This window comes from Rattus norvegicus, chromosome 14 (assembly GCF_021556685.1).
Source record: "Rattus norvegicus strain SHRSP/BbbUtx chromosome 14, alternate assembly SHRSP_T2T, whole genome shotgun sequence".
Classification (NCBI taxonomy): domain Eukaryota; kingdom Metazoa; phylum Chordata; class Mammalia; order Rodentia; family Muridae; genus Rattus; species Rattus norvegicus.
The window spans coordinates 62415101-62434152 of record NC_141547.1 but is presented as its reverse complement, the minus strand read 5'-3'; the positions used below and the strand labels follow the sequence as shown (position 1 = coordinate 62434152).

The following is a 19052-nucleotide window of genomic DNA, read 5'->3' as shown; positions in this document are numbered from 1 at the left end:
CTTCTTCATTAACTTTACTTGACCCTCCACCCCGTTCCTCTTTAAAGTTCTGAATTACTTTTGCAGTCATCACAGGCTGGTATGAGTGGGCTCTGCAGGCAGAGCTCAGAGGCCAGAGCCCACACAGCCTCCCGCCATTGCTGCAGGGACCCGCTGCTTCCCTCTGGGAAGGATGCTCAAAGGCTGCTCCTCTGTGAGCTGCAGCTGCAGGGCTAGAGTGAGTGACTTTGCTTCTGTCCAGGTGTCTATTTTTGTATCCACTTTCCATCTCTAGATCTGAGAGAGCTGGACGTCTAAGTGCTGCAGTGGCTTTGCCACTTGCCTGGGATTTATCAGAGCTCATTATGGGATCTCAGAGAGCCAACCTCTTGACCCGAAACTTTCTGTTTCCTTCTTGCATTCCCATTAACAGAATCACCTCTCCGCTGTTCAGGCTACATTCCTACCTGTCCCATTCCTCCACGGTTTGTGCCTGCCTCCCTCCAACATACACTTACCATACGATAGGAACACCCAGATCTGAGTCCCTACACCCAGGCTAGTGGAGGCTAGCATTCATCCCTTGGGAGACAGAGGCAGGAAGGGTTCCTGCACCGACATCATGAGTCCTGGGACAAACTGCGCTATTAATTAATGTATACTGCTTTCTTTAAAAAAACAAAACAAAACAAAACATTTAATGTATTGTGTATATGTCCATACACCATGGCGTGCATGTGGACAACTTGCAGGAATGAGTTCTCTTCTTCCACCATGTGATTGAACCTGGGGGTCAAACTCAGGTCATCCATTTGTCAACAAGGGGCTTTACCCACTGAGCCATCTTCTGTCCCTTATCTACCTTCTCCCCTTCCCATCCCCCTCTTCCTCCAACACCGTCTCCTCAGCTCCTCCTCTTCCTCCTCTTCCTCCTCTTCCCCCCCCCCTTCTTCTAGATATGGTTTCCTGTAGCCAGGCTGGCCTTGAAATCTTTAGCTAAGAAAGATTTGTATTTCTGACCCTCCTGCTTGTACTTCCTGAGTACTGGGATTAGAGGCATATACTACCACACCCAGTTAAATTAGTGTTGGGTACTGAATCTTGGACTTCAAGCATGCTAGGCAAGCACTCTACCAACTGAACTACATCCCAAACCCATAAATTCATTTAGTAAATACTGTTACATGATTTATGAACCCGCTGACACAGCTTGAGCAAACAACACTAAAAGTCTTTTATTTGCAACTTACACCATAAACTTCAATTATACTTCAATTATGCTTCTTCTTTTGTTCTTTCTCTGTGGTACAAGGGAGCTCATGGTATCCCAGGACTTCATGCAGTCAGGCTGGTACCTTACACTGTGCCACAGCCACAACCTCGTTGACAGTGTGTGTGTGTGTGTGTGTGTGTGTGTGTGCATGCGTGTGTGTTCATTATGAGATCTCAGTTCCCTAGGTAACTGAAGATGACCTCAAACTTCTAATCCTCCTGCCTCCAGCTCCCAAGTACTCAGACTACAAGTATGGGCAGGGTGGTAGTGGTACATACCTTTAATCCCAACACTCAGGGGGCTAAAGCAGGTGAATCTGTGAGTTCAAGGCCAGCCTGGTCCATGAACCCTGTTATGAAAACTCTGTTATGAAAAATCAAAACAACCAAAATATGTGCCACTAAGCCTCATTTTATGTGGAACTGGGAACTGAACTCATGACCTTGTGTGAGGCAAGTGCCTATCAATTGGGGTATAGCCTCACTTCTAATGTTAATATTTTTGCTATTCTGTCTTTCTTTCATAAGACTGTTACCCTGTCACCTAAGCTGTCCTGAAGCTTGTGTTGTATGCTTCTTGCTTCAGTTTCCTGTGTGCTGACACCATCACAGCAAACAGTTTTTCTTTTGGAGTTTAATTTTGTTTATTGAGATAAGGTCTCACGTAGCTTTGCCTGGTCTGGAACTGACAGCATAGCCAGCAGGATGGGCCTGAGCTCCTCATCAGCCCTTTTTACTCCCAAGGGCTAGCATTTCAAACTTGAGCAACACTGCCCAGGTAAAGCCCAGGCTGGCCTCAAATTCTTGATCCTCCTGTCTCGTTTGTCCTCTTCAGAGCTTGTCTCCTGGCACATGCTGCCGAGACTGCTACTGTGATTATTTCTGAATCTCCAGTAGGACGAAATTTGTTCATTGATAAACAGATAAAAAACCATGTTGGTCCGGGGCTGAATCCTTTTCACGGTCCTGTCAAAGGTCCTGGGGTCCTAAAGTGGGGGTTCCTCATTCTCTTGCTGATGTCCTCCCCTCCATCCAGGAGGCAATGTTGAAATGGACAGCTTTCTTGATTTCTTTCTTTTATTTTCATCTTTCTTCCTCTCTTTCTTTCTTTCTTTCTTTCTTTTTTGCATTCTTAGATTAAATTGGATTTTGTTGAAATTTTTTTTATTTGTTTTAGTTTTAGGATATTTTTTAAAGTATCCTTTCTGTGTAACCCAAAAGACTCTTAAGTTTGAAGAACTTCTTTCTTCTGCCTTAATCCATTCTCATCTCTCCCAGGCCCCGCCCTCAGATAATCCGCTCCTGCCTGGTTGCGTCTCTCCAGGCTTTGCTCAGTTCCTGGTCACAGAAATCTGCGACCACGCTGACCACCACAGCAAGGCTGTAAGGGACTCACCCGTGCTAAGCTGTGACCTTGAGTTGATGGAGCAGAGAGAACTGCTCGTAGGGGTGAGGGAAGTCTCGGGTCACCAAGCTGACAGTAGCACTGTGAACTGAGCCTGTAGCTGGGAGAGAAAAGAATGAATGAATGAATGAATGAATGAATGAATGAATGAATGAGTGAACGAACAAAGCATGTCGCAGGAGCCAGAGACAGGAAGAGAAAGATCGACACTGAGAAGGTATGTGACAGCCCAGAAGTCCCTGGGATCACCAGAGCTTAGTCTCAGACCCTGATTGCTGGCTGACAGTTTGGGGTAGCAATCAGAGGCTGGTGTGTGTGAGGCAGGCATCCCTTCAGGTAGTTAGTGGAACTTCTCTGTCTCCAGGAGCTTCCCCTTTCACTAGGTCTCCAGGAAGTCATCCCAGGCATTTCAAACATCTGTTCGACTCCCTTAATCTGTTTTTGTTAGGATCAGAGGAAGAAAACAATCATTTAACTTTCCTTAAATTCCCTTTTCCCAGCTCTGTGATAAGAACAGACCTTTTTTTTTTTTTTTAACCTGCCAACTTTGGAGTAGGAATGCCGGATTCCAGGCCTGGGTTACAGGGGCAACCTCCACCTGTGGTGAAGAAAACAGAAATCTGCAGCCTGCCAGGGTTTCTCAGTCCTGGTACAATGACACCTGCCTGGCAGTTCTTTGCTGAGGGTTAGTCCTGTGTATTCTAGGGTCTTCAAAGTACCTCTGGCCTCTGCCTACTAGTAACAGTAGCAGCCCTTGTCCTCCGATGTGACGGCCAACAATACCTCCCTGTTTCCAAATGTCCCCTGGGAGCAGCTGTTCCTTCCCACATTATTTTACCCTTTGGAAACAAGAAGAGTTTATCAGGCACCAAGATGGCCTCAAGTCAATGATTTTCCTTCTTTCTTTCTTTCTTTCTTTCTTTCTTTCTTTCCTTCCTTCCTTCCTTCCTTCCTTCCTTCCTTCCTTTCTTTTCTTTCTCCTTTCTTTCTTTTCTTTCTTTCTTTCTTTCTTTCTTTCTTTCTTTCTTTCTTTCTTTCTTTCTTTCTTTCTTTCTTTCTTTCTTTCTTTCTTGTGGTGTTAGATAGGGCTTCACATACACCAAGCAAACAGCCATAACACAGTTAGAGGGTTTTAACTCAAGAACCATGATTTTGCTGGGATCATAGGGCAGGTCTGGAATGTGAGAGGCCCAGGTTTGAACATCCACGAAGCCTACACTGGGATGGTAGGCAGCCACATTTCAGAGGTAAGAGCTGAAGGCTTAAGACTCCAAGTTTAGCCAGTATTGGTGGCACACACCTTTAATCCCAGTGCTTGGGAAGCAGAGGCAGACAGATCTCTGAGTTTCAGGACAGCCTGGTCTACAGCGAGAGTGTCCTGGACAGCCAGGGCTATACAGAAAAACCCTGACTTGAAAACTAAAACCAAAACCAAACCAAACAAACACAAAAAATTCCAAGTTTATGCCTGACCTCAGCCAGCCTGAGGCCCAACTCAGGCTACCTTAGAGCCTGTCTCAGAAAAACAAAAGGAGAGTGATATTGGAACCTGCTTTTAGCCAGGGTGGGAACAGGTTTGTAATGCCAACATTTCCAGGGAGGCTGGGCCAGGGGGCCTTCTAATAGGACTAGGCCAGCCAGTCAGGACCCTATTTCATAATATCAGTGCACCAGGGACTAGAGAGATGTCTCAGCAGTTGATTGCTCTTGTAGAGGACCCGGATTTGGTTCCTGGCATCTACAAGACTGCTCATAACCATCCATAGTTTGAGGATCATCTTTGACCTCCATGGGTTCTAGGCATACACATGCAGCTCAGAAATACACGCAGGCTTAACACTGACACACATAAAATAAGTCTTAGAACAACAACAACAACAACAACAACAACAACAACAACAACAACAACAACTCAACCATTCCTTCCAACATTGACAGGTTAGGAGCAGGCTAGACCTCAGGAGCATGTTGAATCTGCTGTGGCCCACGCTCTGGGATGGCTTTACCCTTCCGTGGTCCTTAAGGGTGTATTACTTGACTCATCCATCCCCTAACTCATTCCAGGTTCTGAAGGATCGCTACTTGCCTGTCTCTGATTCAACCCCAGTCAGCTGAATGCTCTTGGGCAGGTCACCCAGTTTCCTTGAACTCCATTTTTCTCTGTACTCTCTGTCTCCCGCAGGTGGGAATGGCGAAGTACTTGGGGCTGCCAGGGGGATGAGACAGTTGACACACTTGGCCAGGGCTCCGATGTGCCTGGCTCAGAGCCTCCGTTTGTAACTAGCCATGGCATCATTCTCAACACTAGCTGATAAGACTAACTGCAAGACAAGATGGTGGGGACGCCTTGGTCGACCACAGATGAAGGCAGAGCAGCCACTGCAGTGTCTTCCTAAGAAAAGACTCAGCTTCAGCCATTTTGACTTTCCTCTAAATTAAAGTCAGACTGTGGGCACGAGACTCTTTATTGTGTTTCCTTTTGGGGTGGGTGGATAAGCGGGGAGTAGGAAGTGAACCTGTGGCTTCCTCCCATATTCTAGGCAATTACTCCACCCAGGTCATCGTAGTAATCTTTTTTTTTTCTTTTGAGACAGGATCCAGGGTAGCTCAGGCTAGCCTCTGACTTTACTACATAGGTTAGGATGATCCTGAGTCCCATGATCCCCTTGTTTCTGCCTCCCTAGTGCTGAGAATTTACTACCAAGCCTACTAACCTTCCCCTCCTCCCTCCCCCCTCTTTTTTGAGGTGCAGGGATTCCCTGTGTAGCCCTGGCTATCCTGGAACCACCTGTTTCTGCCTCTAGAAAGCTCGAATTAGCCTTGAGTTATCACACCTGACTGACATCTCTTTTAAAAACATTAAAAAAAAAAAAAAAAAAAAACAGCTGGAGGTTGGATGACAGGCTTTAGCAAACAAAATGGTTTATGGGAGCTGGGGCTGGGGCTTGGTTGATAAAGTGCTTAGCATGTACAAAGCCCTGGGTTCTGTCCCCAGCACTGCAGGTGTGGTGGTTCATGCCCATAATTCTAGCCTTGGAGGTGGAGGTGGGGGGAATGAGGAGCTCAAGGTCATTCTCCGCTGCACCGCAAATTCGAGATCAGCCTAGATTAGATGTGATCCTATCTCCCAAAGTGTGAGGAGGGACCCTGGCAGAATAGCTCAGTGGTTAAGAGTGCTTCCTAGCTGGGCCTTAGTGGCCCATGCCTTTAATCCTAGCACTCGGGAGGCCTAGGCAGGCAGATCTCTGAGTTCAGGGTGAGCCTGGTCAGCAGAGTAAGTTCCAGGACAGCCAGGGCTACACAGAGAAACCCTGTCTAGAAAAACAAAAACAAAAACAAACAAACAAAAAAAAAAAACCCAAACCAAACAAAACCGAAAACCCCAAAATATGTGTGTATGTGTGTGTGTGTGTGTGTGTGTGTGTGTGTGAGAGAGAGAGAGAGAGAGAGAGAGAGAGAGAGAGAGCGCGCAGAAGACCTGTGTGTAGTTCCCAACACTTAATTGGGTAGCTCACAACTGCTTGTGAGTCCAGATCCTTGGGGGTCCTATGCCTCTGGCTTCCACAGGTACCAGCACACATGCACATATACCGCACTCACACATAATTATTAAAATATTAAGAATAAATTTTTAAAAAGGCTTTATGGTTGCAGACTCTTCTGGAGCGGGTATGGTGGTGTATTCTCCTCAGCAGTGAGAAGCCAGGGCAGGAAGATCCAAACAAGTTCAGGTAGCCTGTCATGACTTGCACGTTAGCCTGGAGCTACATAGTGACACACTGAAAACAACCAAGAATGGTTTTAGGGCCCATACAACTGCATCCCTCCTAACCCGGGACCTGGGCTATTAGGCTTGTCCAGGAATCTACCCTGTGAGGGGGCTACATCCAGACTCATTTCATAATTTCTTTGTTGCATTGGATCTCCTTGCTATGTGTTTTTCTGAAATGTTAATTTTCAGTGACAAAAAGGATTCTGGTTCATCCAATGAAAGTGCTATAATTTTACCAGGTGTGAAGGCACCATTCACCTATTCTGAGAACAGTTTTCCTCCTCCTTTGTTTCTTATTTTGTAATGAATATTTCATGCTTTTTGTTGGTTGGTTGGTTGGTTGGTTGGTTTGGAGACAAGGTTTTTCTTTGTGGCCCTGGCTGTCCCCAGACTCCCTCTGTAGACAGTCTGGCCTTGAACCCAGATCTGCCTGCCTCTGCCTCCCAAGTGCAGGATAAAAGGTGTGTGTCACCACTGCCAGGCTTCCTTTACATTTCTTAATAAACTGCACCCATCACCCCTCAACTGTATCCACTTGAATTAAGAACAGTGGCAGACACTAGTGGTCTCACTGTTTCCTCAGTAATGCTTCAAACAACTTCTGCCATTGGGGAAGTTTTAATATGGGCTCAAGGAGTCAGGACAATGGGGAGTGGCTGTGAGCAAGGCATGGTGACATATGTATGAAACACATATATGTAACAAAACACACGACTTTATATAGCAACTAAAAATGTAACTTAAAGTGTAAAAAGTAAAGACTGGCTGTGGTGACCTAGGCCTTTAATCCCAGCACTCTGGAGGCAGAGTTAAACAGATCTGTGAGCTACATGCAAACCAAGGCTATGTTGGTACCTATGAAAACAGTCAATCAATCAATCAATCAATCAATCAATCAATCAAACAAACAAACAAATGCAGAAGATGTTGAGATCTGAGATGGCTCAGCAGTGTAGAGCACTTATATTTGAGATGGGACTTCTGTTTATTTCTTTAATTCACGTGACATCGTCTCAGTGTTTGAATTACTAATGTGGATGGGCTTTACAAATAACACAGAGCATACTGGCTTTTGTTGTTTCAATGTGGAAAATTCTCTTAACCAAATTTGCCTACTAGGACAGCTGACTAACCAAATACATGGCTTTTGGTCTAATTTACACCTATTTGTTTGTTTGTTTGTTTGTGTTTTTTTTTAATCCTGTGATCTGAGTTCTTTTATTTTGAGACAGGATCTCACTGTGTAATCCTGGCTTCTGCCTCTCAAATGCTGGGACTAAAGGCATGTGCCATCCATCATGCCTGACTGATCTTAGTCTTGAAGACTGTGTTCTTGAGCTGGGATTCGCAGCAAGCCTGAGTTAATTTTCCCTGAATTGTGAGCTAGTTAGTTACTCTAGAAGCATACTGATCTTCCTTGACCTTTTAAATGACCGTTTGTTTGCGATAGGATCTTATGTAGCCCACTGTGGCCACAGACTCGAAATACGTAACAGAGGCAGGCCTTCAATTCCTGATTCTTTCGCTTTCTCCTATGGAGTGCCACAGTATCTGTTTTTGAGCCTATGGGATATAGGAGAGGGCATGGATTCTCTGAAGCTCTAGTTATAGGCAGTTGCAAACCACCTGGTGTAGGTGTTGGGAATTGAATTTGGGTCCTCTGAAGGAGTAACAGATATCTTTAACCAGTGGGTCATCCTCTCTCCAGCCCTTGTTTGTTTTGAGACAAGGTCTCAGTCTGTAGCCCAAGCTAGCTTTGTGTGTCAGGTTTATTGGTAAGGGCCAACCTGCCTTACACAACTCAACATTAAAATTGATTTTAGAATTGGGTACTGCAGCTCAGTGGAGTGTTTGCTTACGTGTTTTAGGCCCAGGAAGGGAAACACATACAAAATTTTGAAAGCAAACCATCCCAGGTTGTAGGAACAATTTTCATGGCACCATTCTCATAACCTCTACATAAGTAACTTTATAAAAATAATTTGGGAACTCGGCTTGGTGGCTCGTGCCTATAATTCCAGAATTCAAAAGCTAAGACAAGAGGAATGTCTCAAGTTTGAGGCCAGCCTGGGCTACCAGCTTGAATTACAGTGTGAAACACTGTCCTAAAAAAAAACCTCGTATGGTGGTGAGACGTGGCTTTAATGTTAGTACCCCGGAGGCAGAGGCAGGGGGAATCTCTGAATTCAAGGCCAGCCTGGTCTACAGAGCTAGGCTAAGGACGGTTAAAGTTACAGAGGGAAATCCTGTCTCAGAAAACCAAGATAAGTAAATACGTGAATAGAAAGTAAAATTAAAAGTAAATGATAATATTAGCCAGGCATGGTAGTGCATGCCTTGGACTCAACACTGGGTGACAGAGCCAAGTGTGTCTCTGTGAGCTATGTAGTGAAACCCCATCTCAAAAAACCAAACCCAACTAAGCCCAACCAAACCAAAACCCAACCCAAAATCCTTAGTGACACAGGCCCTTAATCCTAACACTGTAAACTCAAGACCAGCCTGGAGTTCTAGGCCAGTCACTACTACATAATGAGATCCCCCCATCCCCACACCCTAAAAGCAAACAAACGAAATCCAAAACCAGTTTGACATTAGGAACATAGTTTGGTAGTTGAGCATTTAGCAATACTGCCCCTTCCTCTCAAAAAAAGAAAAAGAAAGATTAAATGAGGATTAGAGAAGATTCTGGGTTGAGCTTTCTGGTTCTAAGGGTGTGGCTAAATGACGTAGCTTAACCTGGATGTATAAAAGCTAGTGTCTGGTTCTTAGGCAGTAGTTCTCAGCAGTTCCTAGCTTTGCAACTGCTCCCAGGATCTCTCCAGCCCTCCAGCCCTCCAGCCCTCCAGCCCTCCAGCCCTCCAGCCCTCCAGCCCTCCAGCCCTCCAGCCCTCCAGCCCTCCAGCCCTCCAGCCCTCCAGCCCTCCAGCCCTCCAGCCCTCCAGGTCTCCAGGTCTCCAGGTAAGAAAGCTGCTGTGGGTTGGGGGGCTTCAGAAATGGTTTCTTCTGTTTAGCAATGGTTTTTGTAAATGTGGAGGTTTTGTGTGAATGTTGGAAGCAGGCATAGTGAATAGATTGTCTTGTTTGCCAACCATGATGGCTTTGTATGTATTGGGAGTGAGAGTACCTTTACCTGGTGTAATGGGGGTGTCCCTGTGCTATGTCACCCCTCAAGGCAGCCTGCTGGGAACTAAAGAAAGGGTTGCACTTGATCATTCTAGGCCTATGAGAAGTTGGCTGTTAGGGTCTGACTCTGATTCATAGAAACTATGTTGAAACTTGGGCCAGAACATGAACATGTTCTGAGCTTTTTGAGTTTATCTGAGAAACGGAGGTAAAATCAGCAGATAATTTAACAATATGTGTGTGGCCTGAACAGTTCAGATGTGAAAAGTACAGGGATCTGTCATCCCTGGTTGGTTGTGTAGTACAGGAGAGGGGTTAGCTCCCAGGCTCCCGGGTGGCAGAAGATAAAGAAGATTCAACTCAAAGCCCAGGGTTTATCCCCACGTCGTGTTACTCTGTCTTTGGGAAATATGGTTTCTGCACAGATTGTGCCTGCTTAGCGGGAGGTCTTTCCCTCCTCCAGAGGAAGGGTGGATTGTTAAATAGAAGAAAGGGCTCGTGCATGGCTCTGGATCCTGGTTCAGCAGATGGTTTGCCCTTCTTACTTCTGGGAATTAAAGTAGGAGGGAAGTAGTGATGTCTGGGGTGGTCGTGGGGCTACCTCCTTTGGGATGGATCAACAGCCTGTTGATGAAGGTCCCCTGATGTAGAGGGCTCCCAACTCCATGAAAGATGGGAAGGAGGGAAAGGAGTGTCGTGCAGCAGGACTGGAAAACGTTTGCAAGTGTAGGGGAGGGGGAGACTCAGTTCCTTGGAAATATTTATCGACAAAGCATTCAGAGCTACTAGGTGGACGGCACATGCCTACACGCCAGTGTTTGGAAGTCAGGCAGGAGGTTGGGTAGTTTAAGGTTACCCTTGGCTACACAGAGTTCTGGGCCAGCCTGAGATATGTGGGATGCTGAACGTGTCGGTGGTGTTGGTTTGCTCAGTTGGCTGCCTTTTCCTAGCAAGCACGAGCATCCACCGGATTTGACCTCTAGCACTACGTACACCAAGCTTGGGGGTGCATGCCTGTAATCCTAGCTTATAATCTCAGCACCATCAGTTCCCAGAATAGAGGAGGTAGGAAGATCAGGAGTATCCTTCGATATCCAGAAAGTTCAGTTTGGGCTACATGAAATTCTTTTGACAAAGAATCTGAGTGGTGGCACATGCCTTTAGTCCCAGCACTTGGATAGCAGAGGCAGCCCGGTCTACGGAGTTCTAGGACAGTCAGGGCTACCCAGAAATCCTGTTTTTTTGGGGGGATGGTGGTGGTGGTTGTGAGGGAATAAATAAAAACTAGAAAGAAATAAAATGCCCAGAATACAATTTAGGAGGGTCAAGAGTCAGGAGCTCTGTAAGGGACGACACAATCATTGCAAATGACGTGCCAAGCTGGTGCTTCACCAATCTTAGTTGCAAGGTCCCATCTGGACCCTCTGGTTGCTTATCAGTGGGGCAACACTAAAAGTCCCACAAAATGGAAAAGATACCTTGTAGCCCAGGCCAGCGACACTCCTTTCACCTAGAAAACTAAAGATTACAGGTATGGAGAATACAGAAATGTACCCTCACACCCGCCTCAGGGGTTAAATGCTTGCTTAAATATATACAGCTTAAAAACAACAACCAACAGCACACCAAACAACAAAAACAAAACCGAGCTTTGGTGCAAAGGGGAGAATTCATACGCGCCTGCCCTTTGCAGGAACCCTGCTGAACAAGGTATTCCTTGAAAGTGTAAATTACTGAGGGCTTTCTGAGTTTAAAAGATTTCAGAGCATCTCTATGTCCTTACCAGGGATCATAGAGAAGCTTCTCAGGTGAAAGGACGGTGCCTGGGTGATGTTTGGTGGCTGCTGAACCTCCTTGGAAGTAGAAGTTCATGATACCTCTCACCTCCCCTCACTCCCTCCCAACCTATAAAATTGACCTGGGTTCTGTAAGGGATGTTTTGGGCTCGCTCTGTTTCTTTGCTTGGGAACTTAAAATGCTTTGGTGCAGGAGATCTGTCCTACATAGCCTCAAGGCTCACGCTTCTCTCCCTACGTTCTCCCTATCAGCTACCATCTGGCCACTCCAGTTAGATTGGAGAGATTTCTTTCAAGTCTCCGAGAGCAAGGAGTGCACCAGTCACATCCTCCTTACCTAGAGACAGGGTTTCAGTTATCCAGGCTGGCTTTGAATGCACTCTGTGACCTAGCAGGCCTTGAACTTTGATCTTCCTGTTTCAGTCTTCTGGGTAGCTTGGATTACACATATAGTCCTGCGTGGTCAGGTCTAGATTCAGTAAACAAAATATCAACCTCAGTTAAGGAGCAATGGGGATGTGAGTGCAGAGCAGTGTTTTGTAGTGTTGGGAAACTAGGCAGAACAATAGAAGAGGGATGGCCCAGGAGGTGGGGGCAGGCATACCTACCCTTCAAGGACTGGGAGGGGGAGGGAGGGGAGGCAGGGGGAGGAGTTCAAAGTTGAGGTAAAATAATCTAAGGTAACGTCAAGGAAGCTGTTTGAACTTTCCAAGAACGGGACCAGGAAGGTCAACAGTCCTGAGACAGCACATGCAAAGGGGAGGCTGAGGATAGCAGGAAGGCTCTGGCTGGTAGTGAAGTGGGAGCTTTTCCACTATATTGTAACTGTTGGAGAGTTAGAAGCTTGGAAGGACTGGGGTTGTCGCTTGGTAGGGTACTTGCTTTGTAGGTAACAAGACCCAGAACTCTGTAAGTTGGTTCAGTAGGAAAGGACAGAACCTGGTCAGGACTCTGTCATTGACCAGTGCATTTGGAGAAGAAAGTGGTGGAAGAGTATATATACACTGGGGTGACCCTAGAGTTCCATGTTGAAGATTTGGGTTCCAGCTCACAGATAAGTGTGCAAGTGTGTGCACACTTATTCACAAGTGCTGGGGCAGAACTGTTTGAGCCGAGGCTGTCATAGAAACTGCTATACAGTTAGGTAGAGCTTTGAACTCATGATTCTCCGGCCTCTAAGTGCTGAGATCACAAACATGAGCTACCGAAGTTTTTGCTTTTGTTTTTATTTTTTATTTTTTTGCTTAAAGTTTTAGCTCAAATTACAAATGTTCTTTTTAGTGCTGGGGTGGGGGTGGGGTCAACACTGGCTTTGAAGATGCTGGACAAGTGTGTTATCATTGAAGGGAGACATCCCCAGACCTCCCTCCACTGCTCTGCCTCCTCTGCCCATGCGACCTGCTTGAATCGATTGCACTGGAGCTGCGCTAAAATCTGTTGCAGCAGAACATGGGAAAATACACGCCCCTTGCCCACTACCAAAGCATGATTTTGAGAATTGCTTTTCAGGATAGTCTCTAAGTGAGGTTGAAAATGGGCGACCATTCTGTCAGCCCTGTGCTCTCTCCCCTTCACGCTGCCTCATTTAAACCTGGTTCTTTGAAGTCTGGGGTTTTCTTGTGAGTGTGTAATGCATCCTTTGGTGTATTTTGAATCCTGGCCCAAGAGGATGGGTTCCCTGGCAGCAATCGTCCTAAGATTATCAAAATTGCCATGGGGTCTGGGAGCAGCTCCTGAGAGAGAAGGCAGGAGCTCAAAGTGGATTTGCTCCTGTGGTTCACTGGGAGCCACTGTCTCAGGTGTTTATGACACAATCCACTTCAGGCTCCTTGCATCTACTGTCTGAGGTCAGGGGAGCAAACTGGGGCAATAGTTCAGGCTCAGCATCCACAGGGGGACCCCAACAGGCAGGTCTAGCATGCAGCTGCCCCTTGGGCCTGGCCCGCCCAGTCAGCTGGGGCTATGCAGGCCATATTGGTCATCTCCACCTTTCCAAATTAGAGTTAGCAGTGAGCAGAGCTGGTCTGAGCTCTTCCATTTCATTCCATCCTGGGAATTTCCCAGGCCTGGTGACTCAGGGTGGGGCGTGGCACCCAGGAAGAGACACTAGAGCCTGGCTGTGGGTGGTCTTCTCCCTCTCACAGGGCAGTAGTTCCCAGTTCTTAAAGAGAACTGTTCCAGCCAGGGGCTTAGCCAACAGGCAGGAAGAGAAGAGGGGGCCCAGAGACGCTGGCCAGAAACAAGGGGCCAAGGTCCGTTTGCATCTGAGATGACATCAGGGTCAGCGTGGACATTGGCAGTCCACACCTACTTTATTTGACTTTCCCAACGTTCAGTTTTTCATTTATTTCTCAGTGCTAAGGATTAAACCCCAGACTTTGCCCATGCTGGGCAAGTGCTTAACCACTGTACCACACTCCTAGCCCATGATTTTACTTTATTGGGATTTTTTTTTTTTTTGAGACAGGCTGCCCTGAAATGCACTATGTGACCCAGGATAATCTTGAACTCTTATCCTCAACTTCCACTTCCACCATACCCGGCAGTGTTTAATTAATTGATTGATTAATTGATTGATTGACTGATTTGTGTTCCAACCCCTGAGGAACTAGATTTTCATCACCTGTGTATTAGGTAAGGGGGTCTGGTCTGTACGCTCTACCCATTTAATGGGCGAGGAAGCTCAAACGAGGATTTACAGTTCTTTTCTGACTTCGAAGTTGGCACGTTTGGATACAGACTTTCTTTTTTTTTTTTTTTAAAGATTTATTCATTTATTATATATAAGTACACTGTAGCTGTCTTCAGACACACCAGAAGAGGGCATCAGATCTCATTACAGATGGTTGTGAGCCACCATGTGGTTGCTGGGAATTGAACTCAGGACCTCTGGAAGAGCAGTCAGTGCTCTTAACCGCTGAGCCATTTCTCCAGCCCGGATACAGACTTTCTTAATGATACATAATCTTCCCTCCTTATCTATGCTCAGTTTGTATCCTTGTATCTAACCTATCTGTGTAGGAGCCATACATAGCTACTCCTTGCCCATGGTTGGTGCAATATATTGATTTCATCATAGAATTATGAAACAGAAAATCCGTCTACCTGGCCACTGGATGTTATATCACACACGTGTTAGTCACAGAAAATGTTTATTTTGGCTCATAGTTCTGGTCCAAAGTTCATCTTGGTGGCCTTGTTGGCAAAACCCAGAATCGGTGCTAGAAGATCTAAGCCAAACTGGAGTTTATTGCAGACCACTCTCCATTAACCATTAATCCACTAATTGCATGGATAGATTAATTGACAAGGGCAGAGCCTTGGCTATCTCATACTGGAGATTATAATTCGGTTTGTCTACATGGTCTCTCATCCAAGCATTTAGGAGGCTAAGGTTGAAGGACATGGAGTTCAAGGCCAGCCAGTCCGGGCTTAGCATTCTGTTTTGTTTTGAGAGTATACCCTATTTCTGTATGTCAATATGTATCAGACAATGATTTTATTTAGACAGTGCCTCACTGGAGCCAGGCTTGCCTGGAACTTATGCTCCTTCCTTCAGCCTCCGGAAGTGTGCGAGGTTTAGTTATCCATCCATTTAAGCCTTCCAGCGGTCGTCCCCTTAGGCAATATTAAAGTACAAAATACTTTGAGTAGTGCTGTTAGGGGCTCTGGGACCTAAGGCAAAACAAAGTTTTGTTCTCTTTTTAAAACATCCTTTAGACAATCTAACGTCTGTGGCCCAGATACTCATTTCAGTTTAGCTTCAAATGTGAAGCAATCCTCCTGCCTCAGTTTTCCTAGTGCTAGGATTATAGTTCTGTCAGGGAGAGCATTTATATGGGTGATGCCGGGTTAGCACTGTGTTCTTAGAGAGACAGGCACATTGATTCTCTCCCTCCCTCCCTCCATGATCTAGCCACAGTGAATTCTAGCATAACGCATAACTCTTCAGGCTGGGCGGACCCAGACTATAATAGATGAAGAGTAGAAAATTAACGCTGATGACTTGGGTGCTGCTGAAACAGGGAGCTTTCTCCACAAGTTGCACAGTTACATCATAATGTAAGGACGGAAACAAGATCCACCCCTAAGAAGGCAGACACACAAAAGTGTGGTCAATTCAGAATAAGGGCTGTGAGTTAAGGAATTAGGGGGTGGCTTTGGGTTTAGTAAACGATGATTTGAGTTTCAAGAGGCTGATCAGCTTGTTCCCAGCAGGAAAGCATCTCTAGTTTGTCACAGTTTCTCACTCAAGGTAGCCTCATACTGCTGGGGGTCATGCAGTCTGACTAGGCCTCCTGAGTAACTGGGCTACGGGTGTTCATAACTGTTTCTTCTCTGTTTCTGCTAAACAACAACGTTGAGACACTGAGTGAGTCTTAGCTTCTAAGAAACTGTTTTTAGAAATCCAGTTGCAAAGATGGCAACAGAGTTGAGATGACCTTGCAAACCGTTGGAGCCAGATCACCTGGCTTAGATTCTATCACGCACTGTGACTTTGGGCAAGACCATCCCTATCTCAATTTGCTCATCCATAAAGTGGAGCGATAAACTTATCTTGTAGGAAGAAATGAGTCACTGTGTGGGAAACTTAAGAACTGTGTCCTGAGCGGAGTAAGCAGGGTTTCTTAGCTCTGCTGACCACGGTACTGTTCATGTGACAGCCGGCAAGGAGTTCGAACCCAATGGCCTCTAAAGCGCTGGGACTTAGAACCACCCAGTGTTCTTAGGTCAGGCGCCATCACATTACAGTTACTGTGCAGAGCTTGACCAATGTGTGCTGGTGCACAGTGTCATCCAAACAAAGGGAGGCCGAGGCAGGGTTATCTCAAGTTCAAGGCCTGACTTCTCTATGATCACTATTTTGTCTCAACCAAATGAAAGGAAATTAATGAAACTTATTCACAAAGGAAATGGCCATTCCTCAGACTAGTTAGGGACTTGAGCCTGGGCAAGCCATACCGTCCTCCCAGGCAGAGTGACTTTGATGGCACATCCTTGCTCCTGAACTAAAGTATGCATCCCTGATGTTAGAACTCAGCCAGGCTGGTTTGAGGAGTTTAACTAATGGGAGCCACTGTGCTCTCCTGCCTTTGCTTTAAATTAACATAATGCTGGTAAGATGCACTTTCTTTACTTGACCACAGCAAAAGTTAATAATATAGTAATATAATAATTCCAGTGTTCTCAGCTAATTTCTCTTTCCCGGGATGAGGATCTAGGTTGTTCAGAGCTGTGCTGGTACCCTGGCTTTCTTGATGCACGTACATTTTCTTTGGCTTACCATCATTACTACCAGTGACATTACATTGTCCATGTGTTCTGTTTTATTTTTCTCATAGGAGTTCACAGAGGTCAAAGAGGGCCTCAGGTCTCCCTGGAACTAGAGTTACAGATGGGCTGAGTTCCATGTAGAAACAGAACCTGAGACAATCTCTTTTTTATATGAGTTCACTGTCGCTGTCCTCAGACACACCAGAAGAGGGCATCGGATCTCATTACAGATGGTTGTGAGCCACCATGTGGTTGCTGGGATTTGAACTCAGGATCTTTGGAAGAGCAGTCAGTGCTCTTAACAATGTCTTGTAAGAGCAAAAAGTGCTAAGCTGTCTCTCTAGCCCTCATTGTTGTTTTGTTTACTTTTGAGACAGGGTCTATCTACCTAGCCCTGGCTATCCTGTAACTTAAAGAGCAGGCTAGCCTCTGGGATTAAAGCCACAGCACCTGGATTTGTTTCTTTTGAGACAGTCTCCTGTAGCCCCGACCTGTCTTGCTATCTAGCCAGAGAGGATCATCTGATTCTTGTGTCTGCCATTACTATGCAAATTGTTATAGAGTTCATGGTAAGCTCTCCATAGCATAGGTCACAAATAATTTCTGTTTTTATATGAGGAGTCAAACATGTTTGACTGGTATCAGCATGTGTACATTTTTACAGTAAAAAGCCAAACCATGGAAACACAAAAATCAATGATAGGATTTCAAGTGTTTTCATCTCACTGAACTTTAGACCTGTAACAGCTACACAGAAGCAAGTCTGAAGCACAGAGAAGATGGTCTGGACCTCAATTTCAGATTAATGACACGATCTGACCGAATCCTACCTTACAGTGCTGCATTAATCGCAATAATCGGAGGTTGGCTGGGCTAATTATAGAAGTTTATGTAAACACAGGCTTTAGGTTACTAAATGAAGATATTTGGTATCAGAGATCAAATGATAGACCTCGTTCTGATAAAGGAGGTGAGAGTGAATGTAGACACATACACTGCAGAGGATTAATGTAGTCAAGCTAGAACCAAGAAGATACCACCCTGAGAGCCATAAATACTTGTAAAAGTCTTGACTTTCCCTGTCCACCAGAACATATGGGGCCTTTCCAAAGGTTTTCACAGAGCTGTTAGGTGGGCTGCATTTTGGGAAATGATTTTAAAGCAAGGGGCAAGGCAGTTAGCTCCAGAAAACCTTTAGCCACTGGGAGGCAGGATCACAGGATAGATGACCACTGAGTGAAGGCCTCAGGGTTCCTGAGAACAGTGTAGGTGGGGAATGCAGCCTACCCTGCTCACCATTGGATACAGGCAGGGCTAAGAGGTCCTTCATCATGTGGGGGTGGATCCTTTTCCTCTGGCCTGTGCTCTTGGACAGTTGCTTACTGAGCTGTGCACTCCCTAGTTTGCCCTGCAGAGCAAACACTGTTCCTCAGCAGGGCCACCTGTTTCTTCCCTGTCTCCAACCCTCCAGCCCAGTCCTGTGCTTTGTGTTGCTGTAGACAGTATTAGCACTGTGATAAGTCTAACCTTCCTTTTCCCCCACAACACTGAAAGGTCCCTTTGAAATGTAAGGCCGGTTAACACATTGAGTGCCCTGAGCCAAGGGCACACTTCACACCAGAGAAAAGGGAGGGAAAGGCAAGGGGGCAGAGCAGGGAATTCAAGACCAGCAGCTAAGATCCTGAAAACTTATCCCAGAGCAGCACTTCCCAACATTAGTAATGGGAGCTTGGAAACCTGAAGTTTGAGGCAAAAGGAGATCTAGCTCTGTTTTAGCAGATTCTGTGTGAGCCTGTGTGTGCCATTACCCTATGACTTACTTAGTCTTGGCTTGTTGGCCTCAGGCAAGGCTTTTAAGTTCTGATCTGAGGCTAAATCCACAGTTTCCATCCTGTTCAATACTAGCCTGGGGACTTCCCGGGGGCTGATCTCCCGGCTACCTTACAGTGGGTGGAGGTGGGGGAAAACCGACTGACCCAGGGCGTCCACACAGTAGAGACAACGGCCCTTTTCCAGGCCTGCCACTCCCAGTCAGTCTTGAGATTCACGTCCTTGTTCTAACTGCCCAGGCCAGACAAGTCTCAGGGCAGAGGCATCTGGAACAATTCTGGCTTTGTTGCGGAGAATCTTGTCCCAGGACTCAGTCTGTGGCTTAGTGTCTAACCTCTCCAGCCCCGGAGATGAGACGAACAGCACAGAGACTCTCTAGGAGAATGAGGCAGAGGGCAAGGGCCCAGTTGTCCTGCATTCGCAGGAACCCCCGCCTGTGAGGGAGGCAGGGATTCGGGGCTCGCGGGGCTCCACCGGGGCGCAGGCCGTTCGGCCGTTCCTACTGCGGGCCTGGTCTGAGGTTTCTCCCCCGCAGCTCTCGAGGTGGCGATGGGCTCACTAAGCCCACAGGTAGGCAGTGCCGCGGCGGCGGCGGCGG

At 46.3% G+C, this 19052-nt stretch overlaps 1 protein-coding gene and 1 long non-coding RNA gene across 2 annotated transcripts in view; one reads left to right on the top strand and one right to left on the bottom strand.

Annotated features, from left to right (window-relative positions):
- Positions 1-19052, top strand: part of Slc34a2 (solute carrier family 34 member 2) — a 43282-nt gene that overhangs the window by 4392 nt on the left and 19838 nt on the right. Inside the window, exon 2 of the mRNA XM_087584431.1 lies at positions 9201-9389. The gene's annotated coding sequence lies outside the window, so the exon portion shown is untranslated. The remainder of the gene's footprint in view (positions 1-9200; positions 9390-19052) is intronic.
- LOC120096615 (uncharacterized) lies at positions 1871-18892 on the bottom strand. The gene is made up of 3 exons (XR_015637046.1): positions 18601-18892; positions 11688-11819; positions 1871-2756 (listed from the first exon to the last, which is right to left on the bottom strand). It is a non-coding gene; the product is annotated as an uncharacterized LOC120096615 (long non-coding RNA).